The 26271-nt window shown below is 40.1% G+C and overlaps 1 protein-coding gene across 2 annotated transcripts in view; it reads left to right on the top strand.

The window, feature by feature from the left end:
* Positions 1 to 26271, top strand: part of FHIP1A (FHF complex subunit HOOK interacting protein 1A) — a 249106-nt gene that overhangs the window by 70684 nt on the left and 152151 nt on the right. The gene's annotated exons all lie outside the window — the stretch shown is intronic.

Below are 26271 nucleotides of genomic sequence, written 5' to 3'. Positions count from 1 at the left end.
ACATCTCAACCCTGTGGGGGTGTATTTGGGAAGTAGTCTAAACTTCTTTAGAGCTAGGGTGATGAATCTGTGGGGCTCTACTTTTGATCAAAAACCACAAGGTACAGTAACATAATGAAAACAGTTTTCCTTTTTGTAATTTGTGTGTTTGAAGGCTTATACACTGTATTAAAAGTTAATTCTAAAGAAGAGGTGACTCTAAGTTTCAAACAATGGTAGTATTGTTAAACAATAGGGCTTATAGTTTGCAGAGAAGCATGTGCTATCTATTTGACTATGTATATGTTGGTATTCTTATTAAAATCAATCAGTCTGCATTGTAGAAAGGGTTCCTGTATTAATGAGGTTAAATAAGATGGGATCTAAACTTCAGGTATACCTCTACGCCTTGTAATTTGCATCTTACTGGTGGTGTGTTTTGCATTGTTTTTCCAAGTGTTATTAGGGTGCTTGTTAAAAATGCACATTAAAAATTCAAATTATTAGGCCCCAATCTAGGGTGTCAGAATCAGAATGGTGTGGGGAGGGGTTTGGGAATCTGCATTTGTCAAGTAAATACCATCAAAGATTGACATCCCCAATGTCGTAAAAGCATACCTCTATCTAATCTTTGTATTTTTTTTTTTTTAATGTGAAGCTGTTGTTGCATAGTTATTTCTTTGATATTTGCTTTGAATATAATAGCACAGGACTACATTCTCAAGTAGCTTATCATTAGATCAAATGGAGGGTGTAATTGAATAAAACTGTACTTTGAACTTTATGTCTAAATTCAAAATGGATGTATTTTTTCCTTAGGTGCAAATCATAAATCTATTTCTGACATCCAGATGCCAAATGCTAAATTTTATGAAATATCTGCTCTTCATATTTGCTAATAAGTTGTACCTCAGATATCTTCTTCAAGTGTGGCTGGGAAAGAGGAATGGGGAGGCACTGGAGGCCCCTGGAATCTATGCTACACTCATTTATCATCCAGCCCAGTGTTTTCCAGTAAATACAGTGAGGAAAGTTTTGCTATGCAATTTATGATTCAAACAGAAAAAAGACTTGGGGCACCTGGATGCCTCCCATGTCCGAGCATCCAACTCTTGGTTTTGGCTCAGGTCATCATCTCACAGTTTGTGGGATTGAGCCCCATGTGGGGCTTCATGCTGGCAACATGAAGCCTGCTTGGGATTCTTTATCTCCCACTCTCTCTGCCCCTTCCTGCTCTCGTTCTCTCAAAATAAATAAATAAACTTAAAAAAAAAAAAAAAAAGGAAAAATTTATAGTGTCCTGAAATTTTGTGAAGCTCTTTGAACCCCCCCAATGAAAGGGAGTATTAACATGAAATGAAACAGTAGCCTTTGTTACGATGTTATTTTCATTACCATGTACATTCTTTAGTAATTGTTCCTATAAATTTACTATTTTTAGGTAGTGTAAGCCTTGCGTATAAAGTGTGTTATTTTTTAGATATTTTCAAGTTTACAGATTATACCTTTACTTTAAAAGATATGTGCAATATTATAGCATTCTGTGCATGTTAATATTGAGAGATAAATGTAAAATAAAAATGTGACTGTAGATTTCTAAGTGAAGGCTATTATCTTGAGATGCTTGTTTCCTTTTTTTAAATATATAGTTTTTTATGTTTATTTTTGAGAGAGAAGGACAGCACAAGCGGGGGAGGGGCAGAGAGAGAGGGAGACACAGAATCTGAAACAGGCTCCAAGCTCTGCACTCAGCCTGATGTGGAGCTCAAACCCATGAACCGTGAGATCATGACCTGAACTGAAGTCAGACACCCAACCGACTGAGCCACCCAGGCCCAGAATTTCCTTACTTTTTAAGGCTAAATCATATTCTACTACATTTTTGTGTTATCCATTCATCAACTGATGGACTTTTGGGATGCTTCAGTTTTTTTGGCTGTCACAAATACTGCTGCTATGTATGTAGTGTATAAATATGTTTGTGTCCCTGTGTTCAGTTATTTTATTATATATATATTATTATATATTCTAGTATATATCTAGAAGTGGAATTGCTAGATCAAATGGTAATTCCATTTTTGATTTTATGAAGCACTGTTTTCCTTAGCAGCTACGTCACTTTATAGTCCCACCAATGGTACCCAAGAGCTCTCTACATCCTCACTGACACTGGTTATTGATTTTTTGTTTTGTTTTGTTTTTTTAATTTTTATTTATTTTTATTATTTTTAAAATTTACATCCAAATTAGTTAGCATGTAGTGCAACAATGATTTCAGGAGTAGATTCCTTAATGCCCCTTACCCATTTAGCCCATCCCCCCTCCCACAACCCCTCTAGTAACCCTCTGTTTGTTCTCCATATTTAAGAATCTCTTATGTTTTGTCCCCCTCCCTGTTTTTATATTATTTTTGCTTCCCTTCCCTTGTATTCATCTATTCTGTGTCTTAAAGTCCTCATATGAGTGAAGTCCTATGATATTTGTCTTTCTCTGACTAATTTCGCTTAGCATAATACCCTCTAGTTCCATCCACATAGTTGCAAATGGCAAGATTTCATTCTTTTTGATTGCCGAGTAATACACCGTTGTATATATGTATACCACATCCTCTTTATCCATTCATCCGTGATGGACATTTGAGCTCTTTCCATACTTTGGCTATTGGTGATAGTGCTACTATAAACATTGGGATGCATGTGCCCCTTCGAAACAGCATACATTTTTCCCTTGGATAAATACCTAGTAGTGCAATTGCTGGGTCATAAGGTAGTTCTATTTTTAATTTTTTGAGGAACCTCCATACTGTTTTCCAGAGTGGCTGCACCAGTTTGCATTCCCACCAGCAATGCAAGAGATCCTCTTTCTCCGCATCCTCACCAACATCTGTTATGTTTGTTTGTTTGTTTGTTTTTTTTAACGTTTATTTATTTTTTTGAGACAGAGCATGAAAGGGGGAGGGTCAGAGAGAGGGAGACACAGAATTGGAAACAGCCTCCAGGCTCTGAGCCATCAGCCCAGAGCCCGACGCGGGGCTCGAACTCACAGACCGCGAGATCGTGACCTGAGCCGAAGTTGGCCGCTCAACCAACTGAGCCACCCAGGCGCCCCTGTTATGTTTGTTTTTTAATAGCAGACTTTCCGATGGATGTGAGTTGGTATCTTGTAGTTTTGATATGCCTTTCCCAAATGATTAGTGATGGTGAACACCTTTTCATATGCTGTTGGCCCTATGTGTACCTTTTTTTTGAGAAATGTTTAGTCAAGTCCTTTGTCCATTTTTTTAAAAAAAATTTAATGTGTATTTTTGAGAGAGAGAGAGAGAGAGAGAGAGAGAGAGCAAGCGCTTAAGCTGGGGAGGGGCAGAGAGAGAGAGAGGGAGACACAGAATCCGAAGCAGGCTCCAGGCTCTGAGCTGCCAGCACAGAGCCTGACGTGGGGCTCAAACCCACGAACTGTGAGATCATGACCTGAGCAGAAATCGGACACTTAACTAACTGAGCCCCCCAGGCACCCCTTGTCCTTTGTCCATTCTTTAATTGGGTCATTTGTCTTTTAGTTTTGAGTTGTATTTTTTTAATATATGCTATATTCTGATATTAATCCTTTATCAGAAATATGACTTACACATATTTTCTCCCATTCTGTGGGTTGCCTTTTCACTCTGTATATTGTGTCCTTTGATGCACCAAAGTTTTAAATTTTTATATAGTTCAGTATATCTGTTTTCACTTTTGTTGCCTGTGCAAATCAAGGTCATGAAGCTTTCCCCCTGTCTTTTCTTCTAAGAGTTTTTTTAGTTTTAGTTTTTATTTTAGGTCTTTGATCCATTTTGAGGTAATTTTTGTATATGGTATAAAGTAAGGGTCCAACTTCATTGTTTTGTGTATGGGTATCTGGTTTTCCCAACACTGTTTGTTGAAGTGAAGTTTGTACTTTTAAAAACAGTTTAGGATAAGGAAAAGAAAAGCAGAAAATCATAAATGGCTATGTTGTATCTATGTAGGAATTCCCAGAAACTCCTCTGTTTGTAATTAAGAAGATATGTCAGACTATTTCAGAAACGAAACAAAAAGAAAAAAAAGACTATTTCAGAAACTATTTTATAAATATGAAGCCCACTTTAGACTAAGGTTTAATAAATGTAGGTTAGTGTAAAGCCTGTGTTTAAGTTTTATGTTTGTTAATTGGTGGGCAGTGACTTCTTGTATTTGGGCTTTGATTATGGTAAACTCTGTTTTGTTTTTTAGGTATGGGTGTGTGTGTATGAGACCTGATACAGGGCTTTTCTCAGTTAACTCTGGCCAATGAAGGATCTTGTCGTTTTATGGAGCTTTAGTTTCAAGATCGTAACAGAATCAACGTTTTTGTGGTAAAGAATAGCCAGTAATGAATCCTGGGAAAAACCTGTAGCCAGCTCAAACATTCACCTGTCTGTGTAGCAGAAGTTATTTGGAACCTGTTTTTGCCTCTTAGCTGTAAAAAGCAGTGTGTGTGTGTCAACAGAATATTTACACTGGTTTTGGAAAGGTCAGACATCAGATATTGTACCCTTAGAAGTCAGGTTATTTTTGGGAGGGGAGGAGGGTACTGGGCACCGAGTGGGAAGAATATAGTAGCAAATATATGTAACTGAGAGGAAAGCCTGGGCAGAATTTAGAGGGAACAGTTCAGGCGGGTGTAGGAGTGGCATGGATAATGAAAGGATTGCATACTTAGGCGCATTACTTTCTTCAGAGGAAATGGTAGCAGATAATAAAGGTAGCACAGTAAGTACTACAGATGGAAAGTGGGTTTGAAAGGAGTTGGAGACAATATGATATAAAATGTGTATGATAGTCTTGGGGAGATGCTGTCAGTGGAATTCATCTGTTAGGGATTTTGTTCTCAGAACAGTGAGACAAATAGCAGGTAGACAGAGGCAATTACAGATATTCTGAGCTGTTGAGGGAATTACATATTTGAATGTAGTGTTTCAGGGTTAAGACTCGTCTACACGAGAGAAGAGCCACAGTGATAGCAGCACTAGAATGCTGTCTTTCGGACGTAAATCCGGGATGTCTGAGTCATGCAGAATTGGGGTGGTGAGTGACTTCCATGGCTTTGTGTGGAACCAGTGGGAAACCACTGTCAAAAGTGGTTTTGAATAAAAAATCTAGCCTCAAAACTGGACTAGATTTTTCTGAGTAAATAATGCTGAGGGAGCATAAGGCAAGCTGATAGGTAGCAAACGCCAACCCCCCAGGTGGGGTATGTGTGATGTTATTCCTCTGACACTCCTGGCTATGCAAGAACACAAGAAAGGAGAAAACAAATGGTTAACTGATAGAGATCACAGTCATGCAGGACATGAGTCTCCATCAGTTTACGAATATCATAGTAAATTACAAGAAAAATTCAATCTTATTAATAGCCTAATCTCCAGAAACCTATAGGCTCAGTTTCCTGGAGCCCCAACATTACCCTCCCCTCCATAGTGATGTGGGGAACAAAGGCAAGAAGGAAATGGCAGGTAAAATTAAATTTCTTTATAACCTGCAGCCCATTGACAAATACTTAAGGCAAATACAGAGTGTGGATAACATTTCTCCAGGAACCTCTTACTGTCATCATGTTAATGTCTTGCTAGAGGGAAAATAACCTCAGTTTGAGAATAGCAAGGGCTCAGGTATCTTAGGAGTCTTCTTTCACTTATGAAAGTCCTTTTAGAGGCCTCCCTTTTTGCCTTTACTTCCCCCAATTCCATAGTATATAATCAGTTACTCTTTACAACCCCAGTGCAGCTCTTTCTGCCTACGGGTCCTGTTCGTGCTTTAATAAAATCACCTTTTGGCACCAAAGAATTCTTTCTTGGCTGTCAGCTCCGGACCCCCACCACTCCAAAACTCCATCAAATAACATAAAGAGATACCTAAAATGACTTTGTACAGTCAAATAATCAAACCAGCTACCTAGTGCTTTCATTCTGAAATTTGTTCATTCTGCATGTATCTTTTCATAATTTATAGACTTTAAAATCACGATCTATCTTTAAATTGTTTTGTGAAATTTGTCCTTTTATTTATTCAGTTATTTTTATTTCTTCATATGTTCCACGACCCTTGTAATTTCATTCTAGCTTAGTTTGGATCTTTTCCAGCTCTGTATGTTTCTTCCAGTTTACTAGAACGGCTTAGAATAAATGTATGTAATTTATGTTTGGTCATGTTTTCTATTTATTTTCAACAACGTTCCTGAAACGCATTGGCTTTTCTTGATCTTTAAGGGTATAAGGCTGCCCTGAATCAGTGTACAGAGAAAAGTCTTTAATGGCTCTAGTGCAGACCAGAGGTTGTCAAAGTGTGGTCCCCAGATGAACAGCATCAGCTTCACCTGGACGCTTGTTAGAAATGTAAATTCTTGGGGAGCCTGAGTGGCTCAGTTGGTTAAGTGTCCGACTTCGGCTCAGGTCATGATCTTGTGGTTCATGAGTTCAAGCCCTGTGTCGGGCTCTGTGCTGATAGCTCAGAGCCCGGAACCTGCTTTGGATTCTGTGTCTCCCTCTCTCTCTGCCCCTCCCCTGTTTGCTCGCATGTGTGTGCACTCTCTCTCTCTCAAAAATAAATATTAAAAAAATTAAAAAGAAATGTGAATTCTTAGGTTGAATCAGAAACTCTGAGGGTAGAGCTCAGGTAGTTATGTTTAACAAGACCTCAGATGATCCTGATGCATATTACAGTTTGAGAATTGCTTCAGTCATTCTCATTAGCTATATGCTATTGTCCAAGTCATACGTATTCGTTAAAAAATTTTTTTTAAATGTTTATTTATTTTTATAATTTTTTTTTAACGTTTATTTATTTTTTTGAGACAGAGAGAGACAGAGCATGAACGGGGGAGGGGCAGACAGAGAGGGAGACACAGAATCGGAAGCAGGCTCCAGGCTCTGAGCCATCAGCCCAGAGCCCGACGCGGGGCTCGAACTCACGGACAGTGAGATCATGACCTGAGCCGAAGTCGGACGCTTAACCGACTGAGCCACCCAGGCGCCCCATGTTTATTTATTTTTAAGAGAGAGACAGGGTGCAAGTGGGGGAGGGGCAGAGAGAGAGAGGGAGACAGAATCCGAAGCAGGCTCCAGGCTCTGAGCCATCAGCACTGAGCCTGATATGGGGCTCATACCCATGAATGGTGAGATCATGACCTGAGCCAAAGCCAGATGCTTAACCGACTGAGCCACCCAGGCGCCCCATGTTTATTTATTTTTAAGAGAGAGACAGGGTGCAAGTGGGGGAGGGGCAGAGAGAGAGAGGGAGACAGAATCCGAAGCAGGCTCCAGGCTCTGAGCCATCAGCACTGAGCCTGATATGGGGCTCATACCCATGAATGGTGAGATCATGACCTGAGCCAAAGCCAGATGCTTAACCGACTAAGCCACCCAGGTGCCCCGTCATTCATATTCTTTAGCTCTTGGTTTCCTGATCAGATAAAGCAAGGGTTCTCAAATATTAGTGTGCACACAAATTATCTAGTGAGCTTGTTTAAAAAATTTTAAAAAGCAGTAAATTTTTTCTAACCTCATACCCTGAGATTCTGATTCAGTAGGTCTTGGATGACTCCGCTGTCTACTTTTCAGCAAATTTTCATATTTATGATCTGAACCAGTGGATGTCTCTGAGTTTCCTTCAAGTTATAAAGCAATGGGATTTAAAATGGCTTTTTTGGGAGGTTCAGTAACTGAAGCTTGGGGGCCAGAACTTTATTTGCAAAGTGCAGTTTGGATTATTTTTCACTGAAACCAGTATGTTCTGATTTTGAAAAATCAGAATCTTACCTTGAAAAATCTTGTTCTTTCTTGACTACTTAGATTACTGTAGGAGATTTTTCTGATGCTAATCCTCATTGATAAGGCAGTCTGCTCACTTAACAGAGCTTTCTGATTCTTGTAAACTTGGAGATTTCATTATGTGGTTCTTTAGGTAATTTATAAAAATAATCACTGCTTTTTACTGAGGGAATACTGCTTTTTACTGAGGTCTTTTTGTCCTTACCCTTTATTTATAATCTCTGAGATTGTTCCCTCTGTGTGATGTTTCCCTCATCTGACTTTTGAAGGAATTGAGACCATGCCTCCCTGGTATGTGCCACTTTGGCATGTGGATTACTTTGAGCTGAATTTGAGGCCCAAAAGACTCGGAGATTTCCCCTCCCTCTTAGGGGCCTAAAAGAATTTATATAGGGGGCTTGGTCCAGGAAGAGAACTGTCACCAGAGATAACTATAAGGAATGTGGTCTAAGTGTGGTAAGCTTGGGGGAAGCTTGGCAAGGCCTGGAAATCAGGTTCCTTTCGTATCTCATTGTCTTTGAATGGCATGGAAAACATTTGTTTTCCAAACATTAGCTCTTCCCACCTTTTGTAAATTGTCTTTCTCCCCTTTGAAGTCTCACACCCCTACCCCCTTCTCCTTAGCTCAGGATGGCATATAAGCCTCAACTGCCCAACTGCCTGTGGGTCACATTTTTGGGGACTCCTGAATGTATGTAATGAAATCTGTTTTTCTACTGTTAATCTGTCTTTTGTCAATTTAATTAATAGACAGCCAAAAGAACCTAGAAAGGTAGAAGAAAATTTGCTGCTCCCCTCCCATGCCATTCATATTTTTGTTTCTTTAATTTTTATGGTACAATCTTATTAGAAATATTTTTCGTGAGTCTCCCTCTTAGTGGCTGCTCCTTCTCAGTCTTTTTTTTCCTTTATCCCTTGAATGTCAGGGTTCCCCAGGAGCTTCTTTCCTCCACATCTCACCTATGTGCTCTCCCCTCAGGGCCCGCTTCTGCATGTCTGCCAGGTCTTGCTCAAATGACCCCTTAATACCACCCTTTCGAAAGTAGCACCTGACTCTCAGAACTCCCCTCTGAGCTTTAGTTCATATAATCAGCTGCCTACTGGATATCCCACAGGCAGATCCAGTTAAAATATCCAAAACAGAACTCTTCTTTCTACGCCCCTGAAATCTCTCATGTTCCTTGTCTTGGTGAATGGCATCACCATCACCCTTTATGTAGCTGACATTTATCCAGCATTCCCTATGTGCCAGGGACTGTGCTCAGGACTTTCAGGTAAGTCTCACACAATTTTTTGAGGTAGATTCTATTGTTATTCCCATCATACAGATGTGGATACCCGAGTATGTGGCTTAAGTAATTTCCCCAAGGTCACAGCTGTTAATTGGTGGAAATGGAATCCCAGAGTTTGTAGTCTTAATCATTGTGCTCTGCTACCTTCCTCTCTCGGAAGCCTAGCCAGATGTCTAGGATTACCCTTTACTTCACCCTCTTTCCCTCTGCATGTCTGCTCAGTCCTCTTGAGCACATCTACTAAATTTCAGAAGCACAATCTACTTCTCTGTCTCTGTCTCTCTTTTTTTAAGTTTATTTATTTTGAGAAAGAGAGAGAGAGAGAGAGAGAGAGAACGAACTTGTGCATGAACAGAGGAGGGGCAGACAGAGAGGGAGAGAAAGAATCCCAAGCAGGCTCACACTGTCATCATGGAGCTGGATGTCGAGCTTGAACTCATGAACCCTGAGATCGTGACCTGAGCCAAAATCAAGAGTCAGACGCTTAACCAACTGAGCCACCCAGGTGTCCCTCTCTGCTTTCTATTGTAAGTATTCTAATCTAGGCCTGCATCATCTCTCGCCCCTGCTATTATAACCTGTGTCCTCTTTCCATCCATTTCTTTATATTATGGCCAGTGTGTTATTCTTCCTTGTAGTAAATCTGATTATGACACTTTTCTGTACTCACCAGCCTAACCTTTCCATGATCAGATAGCTAGTATTGGGTGAATCCTCGATTATTCCACTTCTCTGTTGGGCAAGCCCCAGGAGTTCTGAGGAAAGAATGTTTCAGGCATTTGAAGAATCTCACCCTAAGGCAGAAAGTTGGAAGGGTGCAGGTACCTGCACCTTGGTGGTACCTGACATTTTGAGAGTTTCAAAATAAAAAGATAATTGATATCTTTGTTTTTGCCTCTTTGGGTCCTTAATTGGTATTTGGAGAAATAAAAGAACAAAAAAGTCAGAGTCAGGTCTGGTGCAGAGAAGGGTCGGTGTCTATCCTTTTGGAAGTTCTCTGGAAGAGTGCTGTCCCCACTCCCACTCCAGTTCTGTGCTCTGGCAAAGCATACTGTTTGCATTCCCTACAATATGTCACGGTCCCTCTTTTCCTCTGGGTCTTTTCATATGCTCTTCCCTCCACCTAGAATACTCCTCCCTCACTGTCTCTTTGTCTGGCTAACACTACCATTTCCCTTTTCAGGTCTCAACTTAAATTTCAGATCACCCGGAAAACCACCTCTGATCCCATTTACCTTTCAACAGTTTGGGTTAAATGCTTTTTCTTACCTGCTGCCATAGCATACCATTCTTTCCATACCATCTGATTTATAAAAAAAGTTTTTTTTTATTTTGAGAGAGGGAGAGTGAATTGGGGGGGGTGGGTTGCAGAGAGAGAGGGAAGGAGAAACACAAGCAGGCTTCCTGCCCAGCTCAGAGCCTGACATGGGGCTTGATCCCACAACCATGAGATCATGACCTGAGCTGAAATCAAGTGTCAGATGCTTAACTGACTGAGCCACCCAGGTGCCCATATAAAACTGTTTCTTAATTGTTCAGTTTTTCTTTTAGACTGTAAGCTACATTATTGCTGTGTTTCCATTGCTCAGAGTAGCTATTGATTGTATGGAAGAGTAAATGAGTATTTAAATGAACTAATTAATTCCTGCCAATTCCAGCTGCTTTGTACGTTTTTTAAAAATAACTCTTGGGGCGCCTGGGTGGCTCAGTCGGTTAAGCGTCCGACTTCAGCTCAGGTCACGATCTCGCGGTCCGTGAGTTCGAGCCCCGCGTCAGGCTCTGGGCTGATGGCTCGGAGCCTGGAGCCTGCTTCCGATTCTGTGTCTCCCTCTCTGTCTGCCCCTCCCCCGTTCATGCTCTGTCTCTCTTTGTCTCAAAAATAAATAAATGTTAAAAAAAAAATTTTAAAAATAACTCTGTAAGTTGATATATCAGTTAGGGTTAGGTTCACCCATAAGTAACTACCAGAACCAATGGCTCAAACAAATTAGGGGATTATTTTTCTTCCACATAAAACAAGTCTGGCACTAGGCTATCCAGGCTTAGTGTGGTGGTTTCTTGATTATCAGGGACCTAGGTCCTTCCATCTTTCAGCTTTACTATCTCGGTGTGATCCTTGCCCCATGTTCCCATCTCAAGATGGACATAAGAAGTCTAGCCCAAGTGTAGGTCCTCATTCTAGGAACGAAGGGAAAGTCAAAATGCAAAAGGGAGCTTGCCAGCAGTCTGCCTCTTGCCTCCACCCTTTTTAGGGGCTTTCCTGAAAGGCCTTCATGGATTTCCTTCATGGATTTCCCCTTATACTCATTGGTCAGACGGTATCATAGTATCACCTCTGGCTATAGGGAGGCCAGGAGATCTTTTTTTTTTTTTTTAAATGTTTGTTTATTTTTGAGAGACAGACAGTGTACAAGTGGGGGAGGGGCAGATCAAGAGAAAGACACAGAATCTGAAGCAAGCTCCAGGCTCTGAGCTGTCAGCACAGAGCCTGACATGGGGCTTGAACTCATGAGCTGTGAGATCATGACCTGATCTGAAGTCGGATGCTCAACTGACTGAGCCACCCAGGCACCCCCAGGAGATCTACTTTTTGCCTTAGATCTTGGCTGCTTGCTGCAAAATTGGTATTCTGTTAATAAAGGAGAGAATTAGCAATCTACTTGGATATTTTATGATCTTTATTCACAGGCATGTAAAAAATCTAAATGATTACTTTTATGAAACATTTTTTTCTGGGTATTTGCACTTAGTGACTTGAGAGTATACCTTAAAGTCTCATTGAGGTGCGCCCCAGTCTTCTGGTGGGAGTATAAATTGCTAGAATATTTAGCAAAATATTTGGCAAGAGATATCAAGAAGTAAGAAATTTCTATCTTCAATCTCCTTCTCTTTGCTTTTCTGTAAAGCTAAAATCTAAATTCCATAAATTGGATTATTTTGAGAATGTAATGACTTGGGAAAATGCTTAGGATATAATATTAAAGGGAAGGAGCAGGAATCAAAATTTGATCCCAAGTCATTAAATTCTTTAAAAAAAAATGCAATTTTAACAGTTGTCATTCATTCCACTATAAGAATATATTTAATCCTTTTCTTATTATTGAACACAAGCTTGTTCCAGTTTTTTCACTATTAGAAATATTCTTTGATGAAAGACTTAGTACATTTGTATATAATTTTATTTAGATTTCTGTGTTTTTGGTAGATTTATAGAAGAATGAACAGAAGAGATTGAAGATTTGGATCCCTTATTTGTTGATTTCTGTTGCCAGTTCTTTTGCCACACATATACCTCTGATTTTGTAAAATTTATGAAATTATTAGGAAATGTAGGGAAAATAGTAGAAAGATATTAGAGCTTTAAAAATAGTATATTGCTTATGCTTTGAGTCATTTTTACTATTCTTGTATTTTCTATATATTCTTTGTTTGCAATGACTATTGTTTTTTATGATTTAAAAAAGAAATTCAGTTGAAAATAAATAATATGCCTTCTATTTTGATGATCAACCACTGCTTTGCTATTTAGGGTCTTATCATCAAAGGTAAAGTTATATATTGATGTTTTAATCACAGAAGAATGAGCTATGGCAGATGTATCCTCTAGGGTTTAGAATTTACATGTTAGACATGTTTTCCTGAATTGGTGTAAAGATCCCTTCTCTAGTTTGCCTGGTATTTCAGCCTTACCTAATGGAAACTGGAAAGTTGAAATAACAAACGTTGCTGGGTCTTTTTATTTTCCCCAGTGGCATTTGTTGTAGTTGTTAAAAACAAAAGCACCACAAAACTTGAATTCTCGTATTCAGTAGCTGGATTGGAGTATCACCTCTATGTAGTCCTAGGGTCATTTTTAACTAAATCATCATTTCCAGGGCAATTCTATTAATATATAAGTATATATTTGTTTCTAGAGAAAAATAATGAGAGGAGCATGGAGTGTATGGGTTCATGTAAGTGACCCTTAGGCAAGATAGTGACCTCTTTCATATTCACAGGCTCTGTAGGCAGGAATAGAGTAATTTTAGAGGTGCATTCCAGAGTGTTATGTAAGGAGAGAGTGTATGAAAACCATGTGAAATATAAACCAAAGTAGTGTCAGTTAAAAAACAACAAAAACAAACCTCTAAATCAATACTATATGTCAGAATTTGGGGACCTCGGGATGGGAATGCAAGGTTTAGGTTACGTTTGGTGGGGAAAGGGCAGATTTGTGGGAATTTGTTTTGAGTAGTTTCCTTCAGGCTCCTGAGAATGAGCATACTTTTTGAATGTAAAATCATTCTGTGGGCTGCTATAAGATTTTGCCCCTAATTCTGTTTTCCCTAAATTGAGAAAATAATACTGATAGAGAGGTATGAAGACTCTACTCATATATTTAAGTAACTTGGTATTTTATTAAATATAATACTGTCTGTATACTGTCTATAGGTACTCAAAAAGTGGTTAAAGTGGAGTTTGGGCAACAATGGCCCATGGACCAAATCTGGCCTGCTGTCTGTTTTTTTTTTTTTTTTTAAACCATCTACCAGCTGAGAATAGTTAGGGCATTTTTTTTTTTTTTTTTTTTTAATGTTTATTCAGTTTTCAGAGACAGAGTGTAAGCAGGAGAGGGGCAGAGAGAGAGAGGGAGACACAGAATCTGAAGCAGGCTCCAAGCTCTGAGCTGTCAGCACAGAGCCGGACACGGGGCTTGATCTCACAAACTGTGAGATCATGACCTGAGCTGAAGTTGGCTGCTTAACTAACTGTCACTCAGGTGCCGCAGTTTAGGCATTTTTAAATGCTTGGGAAAAAAAAGAGACAGGAATATGTATAGAGAGCATACAGTTGATGCATGAACAATGTAGGGAGTTAGGGGCACTGGCTTCCCAGAAAATCCACAGCTGGGGCACCTGGGTGGCTCAGTCAGTTGAGCATCTGGCTCTTGATTTCAGCTTAGGTCATGATCTCATAGTCTGTGAGTTCGAGCCCTGTGTTGGGCTACTGTCAGCAAGGAGCCTGCTTCAGATCCTCTGTTTCCTTCTCTCTGCCTCTCTCTGCCTCTCTCTCTCTCTCTCTCTCTCTCTCAAAAATAAATAAACATTAAAAAAACAGAAAAGAAAATCCATGCTAATGTTCGACTCCCTAAAAACCTTCCTAAAATCACTAATAGCCTCCTATTGACCAGAAGTATTACTGATAACACAGACAGATAATTACTACACATTTTGTATGTTATATGTATTATATACTGTATTCTTAAAGTAAGCTAGAGAAAAAATATTATTAAGAAAGCCATAAGGATGAGAAAATACATTTATAGTTCTGTATTTATTGAAAAAAAAAATCCACATATAAGTTGACCTGTGTAGTTCAAACATTGTTGTTCAAGGATCAACTGTATATGTATCTTGAAAAGCCTAAAATATTCACTGCCTGGCTCTTTACAGGAAAGAAAAAAAAAAAGACAACCCTTGATCTGAAGCAGTTGTTTTCAACCAGAGGCAATTTTGCCACCAGGGGACATTTGGCATTGTCTCCAGACATTTTTGGTGGTCACAACTGTGGGGGGTGTGGATGCTACTGGCAATTAGTGGGTAGAGGCCAGAGATGTTGCTAAACATGATGCACAGAATGGCTCCTCAAGACAAACAAAGGACTGATCCAAAATGTTGACAAAGACTTTCTCTTGCCCAAACTTAAGTTAGGCCCCTCTGAGCCTTCTTGCTGACTAGGTCTTAAACTTGGCTCCCATCCTGTTTTTGGCCTGCCTATCTCCATTTTGGCAAGAATTTTGCCAAGCCAGTTTAGTGAAAATACCCCCATTCTTAATATCTGATCAGCTTTGATTCCTGATCAAATTCCATATTCCCCACCCTTGATATCTGCTCAGCAAGAATCCTGTTAGATCAGTTTAGTAAGAATCCCCCATCCTTGCTGTCTTGTCTTAGTAATTTTCTGTCTCCTGACCTCCTCACTCTGCTTGTTGGTTGGTATAAATTCCCAGTTGTCTTTGCTCTATGGAGTTGGAGTTGAGCCTGATCTCACTCCCCTGTTTTGATAGTCTTGACACCTATTATAATGGTCCTGAGTTAAATCCTCCCATACTTGTTTGACAACTGTCAGAATATTTTCTCTTTAACAATATCAGTAGTGTTGTGGTTGATAAACCCTGGACTAAAGTAATTTCAGCTTAGGTCATGATCTCATGACCTAATGTTTGGTACATATATGAATTCAGGGATCACCTCTGTAGAATGACTGCAGTGGGACCCCCCCCCCCCCCCCCAACTTTACCTCTGGGGTTCCATTGTTTTATAGGGAGGAAAGACCAGCAAGCACAAACCTGCACTGGGGAACAGTTGCTTCAGGACTTGGAAGAGGCCAGCTGTAAAGATACTTCACCCAACAACATTTCCAGGGTAGAGGATGGCTGTGCTCTTTGGGTGGCCTTAAGAATGAAATAAGATGGACTCTATCTAGGGGGATTTCAGTTTCAACCTCTCTTTCTCTCCAGTATTTGTTTACACGTTGGAATCTTCATTAAAAGATAAAACCTTGGGGTGCCTGGGTGGCTCAGTCGGTTGAGCATCTGACTTCAGCTCAGGTCATGATCTTGTGGCTTGTAGGTTCAAGTCCCGTGTTGGGCTCTGTGCTGACAGCTCAGGGGTTGGAGCCCGCTTTGGATTCTGTGTCTCCCTCCCTCTCTGTCTCTGACCCTTCCCCACTCACACTCTCTCTCTTTCTCTCTCTCTCAAAAATAAACATTAAAAAAAAAAAAAGATAGAACCTTTCAATCTTCAACTGAAAGTAAAATGCTAAAAGGCAAATGTATGAACTTGTTAAAAACAAGTTTAGATAGTTACTAAGCAATAAATGGAAGTGATTACTATATCTTTTGGGTTCTCATTTAGAAGTGTGTAAAGAGAACAAGAGTGCACACAGGGTCTGAAGATGTGTTTTTATATCTTGGGGTAGAAGTTAAGGAGATTGGAAATCTTGCTTGGTGACTGAGAGGCAAGAGCAAGTGAAAGACAAGAGCTATAACTTGACTTTTACTGTATATGTAAGTCCCAGTCTCCCATTTCTTTTGCCTGCTACTTTCCTAAGAGCTAGAGCCCTGACCTCTATTCAATCCATGTGGCTTTGCTTCCTTCTCTGGGCAGAAACCCTGGATCGTTGGCTTACCTACTGGTCTGAACTTCTCTTTTTTCCACATGAAGCCAATTCTGCCCAGTACACATCCAGCCTGCTCAACTGAACCCCTCTAGCTGATGGTTATCATTTTCTTTAACATCCTGATTTTCCTTGATCACATTATTCTAGACTGAGTTCTGATATATGACTTCATAAAGTAAGCATAGTTATAAAATAGCCACAAAGCCCTTAATGCATGCCAATTAGAACTTCTCTTTGCATTTATCTCCATTCTCCACACGTTTTAATTTTTCCCCCATTTTCTTCTGGAAATCTTTCATTTTGATGATGGGAAGTCATAGAGAAGACCATGCTGTTGTTTATAGATCTTCAGCTATTGTCTGGGAGAATATTCTCATAAGAGACTTTATGGGTACTATCAGGACATTGTTTGAGACTATTTTAATGACTTGGAATTGCCAACATAGAAGATGTCCAGAAGGACATGGGGAAACTTTAAAATTTGTGCAGAGAGAGGGGGAGAGCATGTGGAGACTTCTAATTAGTAGCCTACTGGACTTTGTGGCCATTTTTTCTTTTTCTAGTCTCCCAAAGGACCATTTTAATGTATTAGCAACTCAGTAAAAGAAGGCAACAATCAGTCAAGCAATGAGGTAGAACCTCCTAATTTACTATTTGTTATTATTTTTTTTTAATATATGAAATTTACTGTCAAATTGGTTTCCATACAACACCCAGTGCTCATCCCAAAAGGTGCCCTCCTCAATACCCATCACCCCCCCTGCCCTCCCTCCCACCCTGCCCTCCCTCCCACCCCCCATCAACCCTCAGTTTGTTCTCAGTTTTTAACAGTCTCTAATGCTTTGGCTCTCTCCCACTCTAACCTCTTTTTTTTTTTTTTTTTTTCCTTCCCCTCCCCCATGGGTTTCTGTTATGTTTCTCAGGATCCACATAAGAGTGAAACCATATGGTATCTGTCTTTCTCTGTATGGCTTATTTCACTTAGCATCACACTCTCCAGTTCCATCCATGTTGCTACAAAAGGCCATATTTCATTTTTTCTCATTGCCACGTAGTATTCCATTGTGTATATAAACCACAATTTCTTTATCCATTCATCAGTTGATGGACATTTAGGCTCTTTCCATAATTTGGCTATTGTTGAGAGTGCCGCTATAAACATTGGGGTACAGGTGCCCCTATGCATCAGTACTCCTGTATCCCTTGGATAAATTCCTAGCAGTGCTATTGCTGGGTCATAGGGTAGGTCTATTTTTAATTTTCTGAGGAACCTCCACACTGCTTTCCAGAGCGGCTGCACCAATTTGCATTCCCACCAACAGTGCAAGAGGGTTCCTGTTTCTCCACATCCTCTCCAGCATCTATAGTCTCCTGATTTCTTCATTTTGGCCACTCTGACTGGCGTGAGGTGGTATCTGAGTGTGGTTTTGATTTGTATTTCCCTGATAAGGAGCGACGTTGAACATCTTTTCATGTGCCTGTTGGCCATCCAGATGTCTTCTTTAGAGAAGTGTCTATTCATGTTTTCTGCCCATTTCTTCACTGGGTTATTTGTTTTTCGGGTGTGGAGTTTGATGAGCTCTTTATAGATTTTGGATACTAGCCCTTTGTCCGATGTGTCATTTGCAAATATCTTTTCCCATTCCGTTGGTTGCCTTTTAGTTTTGTTGGTTGTTTCCTTTGCTGTGCAGAAGCTTTTTATCTTCATAAGGTCCCAGTAATTCACTTTTGCTTTTAATTCCCTTGCCTTTGGGGATGTGCCGAGTAAGAGATTGCTACGGCTGAGGTCAGAGAGGTCTTTTCCTGCTTTCTCCTCTAAGGTTTTGATGGTTTCCTGTCTCACATTCAGGTCCTTTATCCATTTTGAGTTTATTTTTGTGAATGGTGTGAGAAAGTGGTCTAGTTTCAACCTTCTGCATGTTGCTGTCCAGTTCTCCCAGCACCATTTGTTAAAGAGACTGTCTTTTTTCCATTGGATGTTCTTTCCTGCTTTGTCAAAGATGAGTTGGCCATACGTTTGTGGGTCTAGTTCTGGGGTTTCTATTCTATTCCATTGGTCTATGTGTCTGTTTTTATGCCAATACCATGCTGTCTTGATGATGACAGCTTTGTAGTAGAGGCTAAAGTCTGGGATTGTGATGCCTCCTGCTTTGGTCTTCTTCTTCAAAATTACTTTGGCTATTCGGGGCCTTTTGTGGTTCCATATGAATTTTAGGATTGCTTGTTCTAGTTTCGAGAAGAATGCTGGTGCAATTTTGATTGGGATTGCATTGAATGTGTAGATAGCTTTGGGTAGTATTGACATTTTGACAATATTTATTCTTCCAATCCATGAGCAGGGAATGTCTTTCCATTTCTTTATATCTTCTTCAATTACCTGCATAAGCTTTCTATAGTTTTCAGCATACAGATCTTTTACATCTTTGGTTAGATTTATTCCTAGGTATTTTATGCTTCTTGGTGCAATTGTGAATGGGATCAGTTTCTTCATTTGTCTTTCTGTTGCTTCATTGTTAGTGTATAAGAATGCAACTGATTTCTGCACATTGATTTTGTATCCTGCAACTTTGCTGAATTCATGTATCAGTTCTAGTAGACTTTTGGTGGAGTCTATCGGATTTTCCATGTATAATATCATGTCATCTGCAAAAAGCGAAAGCTTGACTTCATCTTTGCCAATTTTGATGCCTTTGATTTCCTTTTGTTGTCTGATTGCTGATGCTAGAACTTCCAGCACTATATTAAACAGCAGCGGTGACAGTGGGCATCCCTGTCGTGTTCCTGATCTCAGGGAAAAAGCTCTCAGTTTTTCCCCATTGAGGATGATGTTAGCTGTGGGCTTTTCATAAATGGCCTTTATGATCTTTAAGTATGTTCCTTCTATCCCGACTTTCTCAAGGGTTTTTATTAAGAAAGGGTGCTGGATTTTGTCAAAGGCCTTTTCTGCATCGATTGACAGGATCATATGGTTCTTCTCTTTTTTTTTGTTAATGTGATGTATCACGTTGATCGATTTGCGAATGTTGAACCAGCCCTGCATCCCAGGAATGAATCCCACTTGATCATGGTGAATAATTCTTTTTATATGCTGTTAAATTCGATTTGCTAGTATCTTATTAAGAATTTTTGCATCCATATTCATCAGGGATATTGGCCTGTAGTTCTCTTTTTTTACTGGGTCTCTGTCTGGTTTAGGAATCAAAGTAATACTGGCTTCATAGAATGAGTCTGGAAGTTTTCCTTCCCTTTCTATTTCTTGGAATAGCTTGAGAAGGATAGGTATTATCTCTGCTTTAAATGTCTGGTAGAACTCCCCTGGGAAGCCATCTGGTCCTGGACTCTTATTTGTTGGGAGATTTTTGATAACCGATTCAATTTCTTCGCTGGTTATGGGTCTGTTCAAGCTTTCTATTTCCTCCTGATTGAGTTTTGGAAGAGTGTGGGTGTTTAGGAATTTGTCCATTTCTTCCAGGTTGTCCAATTTGCTGGCATATAATTTTTCATAGTATTCCCTGATAATTGTTTGTATCTCTGAGGGATTGGTTGTAATCATTCCATTTTCATTCATGATTTTATCTATTTGGGTCATCTCCCTTTTCTTTTTGAGAAGCCTGGCTAGAGGTTTGTCAATTTTGTTTATTTTTTCAAAAAACCAACTCTTGGTTTCGTTGATCTGCTCTACAGTTTTTTTAGATTCTATATTGTTTATTTCTGCTCTGATCTTTATTATTTCTCTTCTTCTGCTGGGTTTAGGCTGCCTTTGCTGTTCTGCTTCTATTTCCTTTAGGTGTGCTGTTAGATTTTGTATTTGGGATTTTTCTTGTTTCTTGAGATAGGCCTGGATTGCAATGTATTTTCCTCTCAGGACTGCCTTCGCTGCGTCCCAAAGCGTTTGGATTGTTGTATTTTCATTTTCGTTTGTTTCCATATATTTTTTAATTTCTTCTCTAATTGCCTGGTTGACCCACTCATTCGTTAGTAGGGTGTTCTTTAACCTCCACGCTTTTGGAGGTTTTCCAGACTTTTTCCTGTGGTTGATTTCAAGCTTCATAGCATTGTGGTCTGAAAGTATGCATGGTATAATTTCAATTCTTGTAAACTTATGAAGGGCTGTTTTGTGACCCAGTATATGATCTATCTTGGAGAATGTTCCATGTGCACTCGAGAAGAAAGTATATTCTGTTGCTTTGGGATGCAGAGTTCTAAATATATCTGTCAAGTCCATCTGATCCAATGTATCATTCAGGGCCCTTGTTTCTTTATTGACTGTGTGTCTAGATGATCTATCCATTTCTGTAAGTGGGGTGTTAAAGTCCCCTGCAATGACCACATTCTTATCAATAAGGTTGCTTATGTTTATGAGTAATTGTTTTATATATCTGGGGGCTCGGGTATTTGGCGCATAGACATTTATAATAGTTAGCTCTTCCTGGTGGATAGACCCTGTGATTATTATATAATGCCCTTCTTCATCTCTTGTTACAGCCTTTAATTTAAAGTCTAGTTTGTCTGATATAAGTATGGCTACTCCAGCTTTCTTTTGGCTTCCAGGAGCATGATAAATAGTTCTCCATCCCCTCACTCTCAATCTAAAGGTGTCCTCAGATCTAAAATGAGTCTCTTGTAGACAGCAAATAGATGGGTCTTGTTTTTTTATCCATTCTGATACCCTATGTCTTTTAGTTGGCGCATTTAATCCATTTACATTCAGTGTTATTATAGAAAGATATGGGTTTAGAGTCATTGTGATGTCTGTATGTTTTATGCTTGTAGTGATGTCTCTGGTACTTTGTCTCACAGGATCCCCCTTAGGATCTCTTGTAGGGCTGGTTTCGTGGTGACAAATTCCTTCAGTTTTTGTTTGTTTGGGAAGACCTTTATCTCTCCTTCTATTCTAAATGACAGACTTGCTGGATAAAGGATTCTCGGCTGCATATTTTTTCTGTTTAGCACACTGTAGATATCGTGCCAAGCCTTTCTGGCCTGCCAAGTTTCAAAGGAGAGATCAGTCACGAGTCTTATAGGTCTCCCTTTATATGTGAGGGCACGTTTATCCCTTGCTGCTTTCAGAATTTTCTCTTTATCCTTGTATTTTGCCAGTTTCACTATGATATGTCGTGCAGAAGATCGATTCAAGTTACGTCTGAAGGGAGTTCTCTGTGCCTCTTGGATTTCAATGCCTTTTTCCTTCCCCAGTTCAGGGAAGTTCTCAGCTATAATTTGTTCAAGTACCCCTTCAGCACCCTTCCCTCTCTCTTCCTCCTCTGGGATACCAATTATGCGTATATTATTTTTTTTTAGTGTATCACTTAGTTCTCTAATTTTCCCCTCATACTCCTGGATTTTTTTATCTCTCTTTCTTTCAGCTTCCTCTTTCTCCATAACTTTATCTTCTAGTTCACCTATTCTCTCCTCTGCCTCTTCAAGCCGAGCCATCGTGGATTCCATTTTGTTTTGCAATTCGTTTAAAGCGTTTTTCAACTCCTCGTGACTGTTCCTTAGTCCCTCGATCTTTGTGGCAAGAGATTCTCTGCTGTCCTGTATACTGTTTTCAAGCCCAGCGATTAATTTTATGACTATTATTCTAAATTCACTTTCTGTTATATTATTTAAATCCTTTTTGATCAGTTCATTAGCTGTTGTTATTTCCTGGAGATTCTTCTGAGGGGAATTCTTCCGTTTGGTCATTTTGGAGAGTCCCTGGCGTGGTGAGGACCTGCAGTACACTTCCCCTGTGCTGTGGTGTATAACTGGAGTTAGTGGGCGGGGCCGCAGTCCGACCCGATGTCTGCCCCCAGCCCACTGCTGGGGCCACAGTCAGACTGGTGTGTGCCTTCTCTTCCCCTCTCCTAGGGGCGGGATTCACTGTGGGGTGGCGTGTCCCGTCTGGGCTACTTGCACACTGCCAGGCTTGTGTTGCTGGGGATCTGGCGTATTAGCTGGGGTGGGTAGGCAAGGTGCACGGGGGCTGGAGGGGCAGGCTTAGCTCGCTTCTCCTTAGGTGATCCACTTCAGGAGGAGCCCTGTGGCAGCGGGAGGGAGTCAGATCCGCTGCCGGAGGTTTGGCTCCGCAGAAGCACAGAGTTGGGTGTTTGCGCGGAGCGAGCAAGTTCTCTGGCAGGAACTGGTTCCCTTTGGGATTTTGGCTGGGGGATGGGCGGGGGAGATAGCGCTGGCGCCTTTGTTCCCCGCCAAGCTGAGCTCTGCCGTCCGTCCGGGGGCTCAGCAGCTCTCCCTCCCTTTGTCCTCCAGCCTTCCCGCTTTCCGAGCAGAGCTGTTAACTTATGACCTCCCAGACGCTAAGTCGCGCTTGCTGTCGGAACACAGTCTGTCCGGCCCCTCCGCTTTTGCCAGCCAGACTCGGGGGCTCTGCTTGGCCGGCGAGCCGCCCCTCCGCCCCGGCTCCCTCCCGCCAGTCCGTGGAGCGCGCACCGCCTCGCCGCCCTTCCTACCCTCTTCCGTGGGCCTCTGGTCTGCGCTTGACTCCGGAGACTCCCTTCTGCTAATCCTCTGGCGGTTTTCTGTGTTCTTTAGGCAGGTGTAGGTGGAATCTAAGTGATCGGCAGGACGCGCTGTGAGCCCCGCGTCCTCCTACGCCGCCATCTTCCGGACTAGCCTTTACTATTTGTTATTAATAGACATAGAAAAATCTTTTTCCCCCTGGATTAAGTCAAGATCAGCTATTCTCTTCAAATAAAATCTGTCTATTAAAAAAAAATTAAATCTGCTAATGTATCCTAAGAAATACTGTATAATCTAGGCTGAAGAATACTGAGTTTGGAGACAGCCTACCTGGGTTCGAATCCTATCTCTGCACCTTGTCACCTGGGACGAGTTACTTAACCTCTCTCTGCCTCAGTTTTCCTTTCCTCTCAGCTGTGAGACAGAGAAAATAACAGTATACCTACCCCATAAGATTGTTATAGGGACTCTTGAGGCATATGTCGTTTAATTGTGCTTCAGTTTATTGCTCTTCAGAGATACTGTGTTTTTGCTTTTTTTTTTTTAATTAAATTTTTTTTTTAACGTTTATTTTTATCTTTGAGGCAGAGAGAGACAGAGCATGAACGGGGGAGGGTCAGAGAGAGGGAGACACAGAATCCGAAATAGGCTCCAGGCTCTCAGCTGTCAGCACAGAGCCCGATGCGAGGCTCGAACTCACAGACTGCGAGATCATGACCTGAGCCGAAGTCGGCCACTCAACCGACTGAGCCACCCAGGCGCCCCTGCTTTTTTTTTTTTTTTTTAAACAAATTGAAGGTTTGTAGCAAGGCCGCCATCAAGCAAGTCTTTCAGCACCATTTCTCCTGTGGTTTGCTCACTTCGTGTCTCTGTGTCCCATTTTGGTAATTCTCCTTTTATTTCAAACTTTTTCATTATTATATTATGATGGTCTATGATCAGTGATTATGACTCACTGAAAGCTCAGATGATGGTTAACATTTGTTTAGCAATATTTTAAATTAATGGATACATTAATAAATGCATTAACACAAATATGTATTAATAAATATATTACTACATACATTGCTAAATATATATAAATTAATAAAAACATTGATTTTTTAGATGTAATGCACAATTGCTAGACTAAGGTATGCTGTAAACATAACTTTTATATGCACTGGGAAACCAAAAAGTTCATTTGACTCACTTTACTGCAACATTAATGCAGTGGTTTGGAAGCAAACCTGCAGAATTTCTGAGGTGTGCCTATATTAGTTTATATGTAAGTCTACATGCTCAGTGCCACTGAAGCCTTAGCTATTATTAGTAGTATTTATTACAGTCCTGGAGTTAATGACCTAATCCGGTCAAATACTAATTTAGGGAGTTCAAAGAAATAGGTTCAGACATTTCCACAAAGAAAAGCCTAAGCATAATTCTTAAATCAGCGAAAGTTAAATGAAAGAGTTGGCAGATTTAAATTATATGTTTTTTGTATAAGTGACTCACCATACACATAGTAGTGTGTAGCTTTATGTTTATGGTATCTTCAGCCGACGAAGTACTGCTGCCTTCTGGGTATCTATTATGGCTGTGGTTAAAATGGCACTTGGTTAAATAAGTATCACTGGGCAAATACTGATTTTCTGAAGAACATAGGAATGAAGATTTGTATGGAGTTCAGTTTTGGAGAGGATAGCAAAACACATGGGATTTGAATTTGGGTGATACAAGCCATAATAAAGGCAGTAAAAACACCTGGACTTTGGTCACATGACAGAATAAATTGGCCATTTATGGAGGGGGGCAATTTTTCCTTCATGTTGTTCAGGAGATCGGAATTCAGAAGATTAGACATTTTTCTTTAATCGGTATAGTTGTTTAATTTAGATGTACAGAAACATTTCCAATTGACATTTGTTTTCCTAAAATGCCAAAGGAAATGCCTGAGTTTCATTTTCATATTTTATGCCAATAACCTAATTTTTTTAATGTTTATAATCAAATACACCTGTGTTAATATGTGTTGTACCCATCTGTAAAAGGATGTAATTATGGTATAGAAAACAAATTTAGGAAAGAGATAATGGATTTATTCTTTTAAGTAAAAATATATCTTCTTTCTCCGAAAACGATTTTCTTTAAGAATACCAGAAAATCTGAGCAGCATTCTGCTAGTTGATTTTTTTTTTAAAGCATGAAACAGATGCTCCATTGATCCCCGATATGGTTATTTATGTGCCTGGTTTTCTACATGAAGGGAAAAAAGTTTGATTAATTACCATTAACTGTGACATATCCCGTGGGTAATGAATTTCTTTTGTGTGTATCTGTTTTCTCCTTTTTTCAAATAAATTGGTGGCTGTGTAATGGGTTCCTGTAAAGCGGGCTGCCAGAACACTTAGTGGAAAATAAATGCAGCTTCTGCAAAAGCGTAGGATGGCAGTGTTGTCAAGTACTTAGCTGGTGCCTGAGAGATGGGCTGTTCTGCCAATGTCTGTAGGGTCTGAATCCTTAAGTCATTTTTCTGGGAGTTTTGTTAAGGTCCTGGTGGTGCCTGTGCATCCTTGAGGTGGCTGCTTAGGCTTGGAGCTGCAGTATGTTGCCATGAACAACAGTGTGAGCTTGAAGCCAGTCCAAGATTAAACCTGTGGCTTTGATTTTGGTAACTCCTACTTCTGTTGTCTCTTGTTATTCAGAGTATCATTGTTGCTGTTCATTAAATCAGTGCTTTCTAATTTGGAGTAACAATAGAATTTGACGTGGTTTTATACATTTTCCTCACTTGACTTAATACAACTATACAGGAGATAGGCAGGGTGCCAATTAGGATAAAGTAGGGTTCAGTGATTTGCCCAATGCCATTAAATAGCATGTGACAGACTGAATCTCAAACCCAGACCTTCCAAGCCCAAGCTTGTTGCTCATCCTTCTGTACCACGTGCTTTCTCATAGATTGTTGAATTTGATTTGCTGATATTTTGTTGAGAATTTTTATGTCTGTGTTCATTAGAAATTTTGGTCTATAATTTTCATTTCTTGTAATGTCTTTGTCTGGTTTTATACTAGGGTAATGCTGGCTTCATAGAATGAGTTAGGAAGTATTCTCTCTACTTCTATCTTGAAGAAATTATAGAGAATTGGTATAATTCCTAAAATGTTTGGTAGTATCTACCAGTGAACCCATCTGGGCCTGGTATATCTGTTTTAGAAGATTATTAATTATTGATCAATTTCTTTTTTTTTTAAATAAATGTTTATTTTATGAGAGAGAGGGAGAGAGAGCTCCTGTTGTTCAATGTGGATGAAAAATTTGCTTCATAGGTGCAGCTGACTTACATTAAGGGGAGCCAGAAGGGGAGCCAGAACATCGCAATGATTTAAGAACAAGTGTCCTGAAGGGGTTGAGCCTGTCTAAGGCTGGAGTTGGGTTCTGGGTTCATGGTGTTTGCAGACCTGAGCTGCAAGAGTTTTAGGACCTTACCACAATCTTCTGCCATCAGTGTGACTTAGTGTTAAAATTACCCAGTCTGAGGAGCAGAAAGCAAAAAGAATGAAGAAGAATGAGCA

The sequence above is a fragment of the Panthera pardus genome, unplaced genomic scaffold (genome assembly GCF_024362965.1).
Source record: "Panthera pardus isolate Hobbes unplaced genomic scaffold, ASM2436296v1 HiC_scaffold_13, whole genome shotgun sequence".
NCBI classification, from domain to species: domain Eukaryota; kingdom Metazoa; phylum Chordata; class Mammalia; order Carnivora; family Felidae; genus Panthera; species Panthera pardus.
The sequence above is the reverse complement of the archived record's forward strand: the minus strand, read 5'-3'. Positions and strand labels throughout refer to the sequence as shown.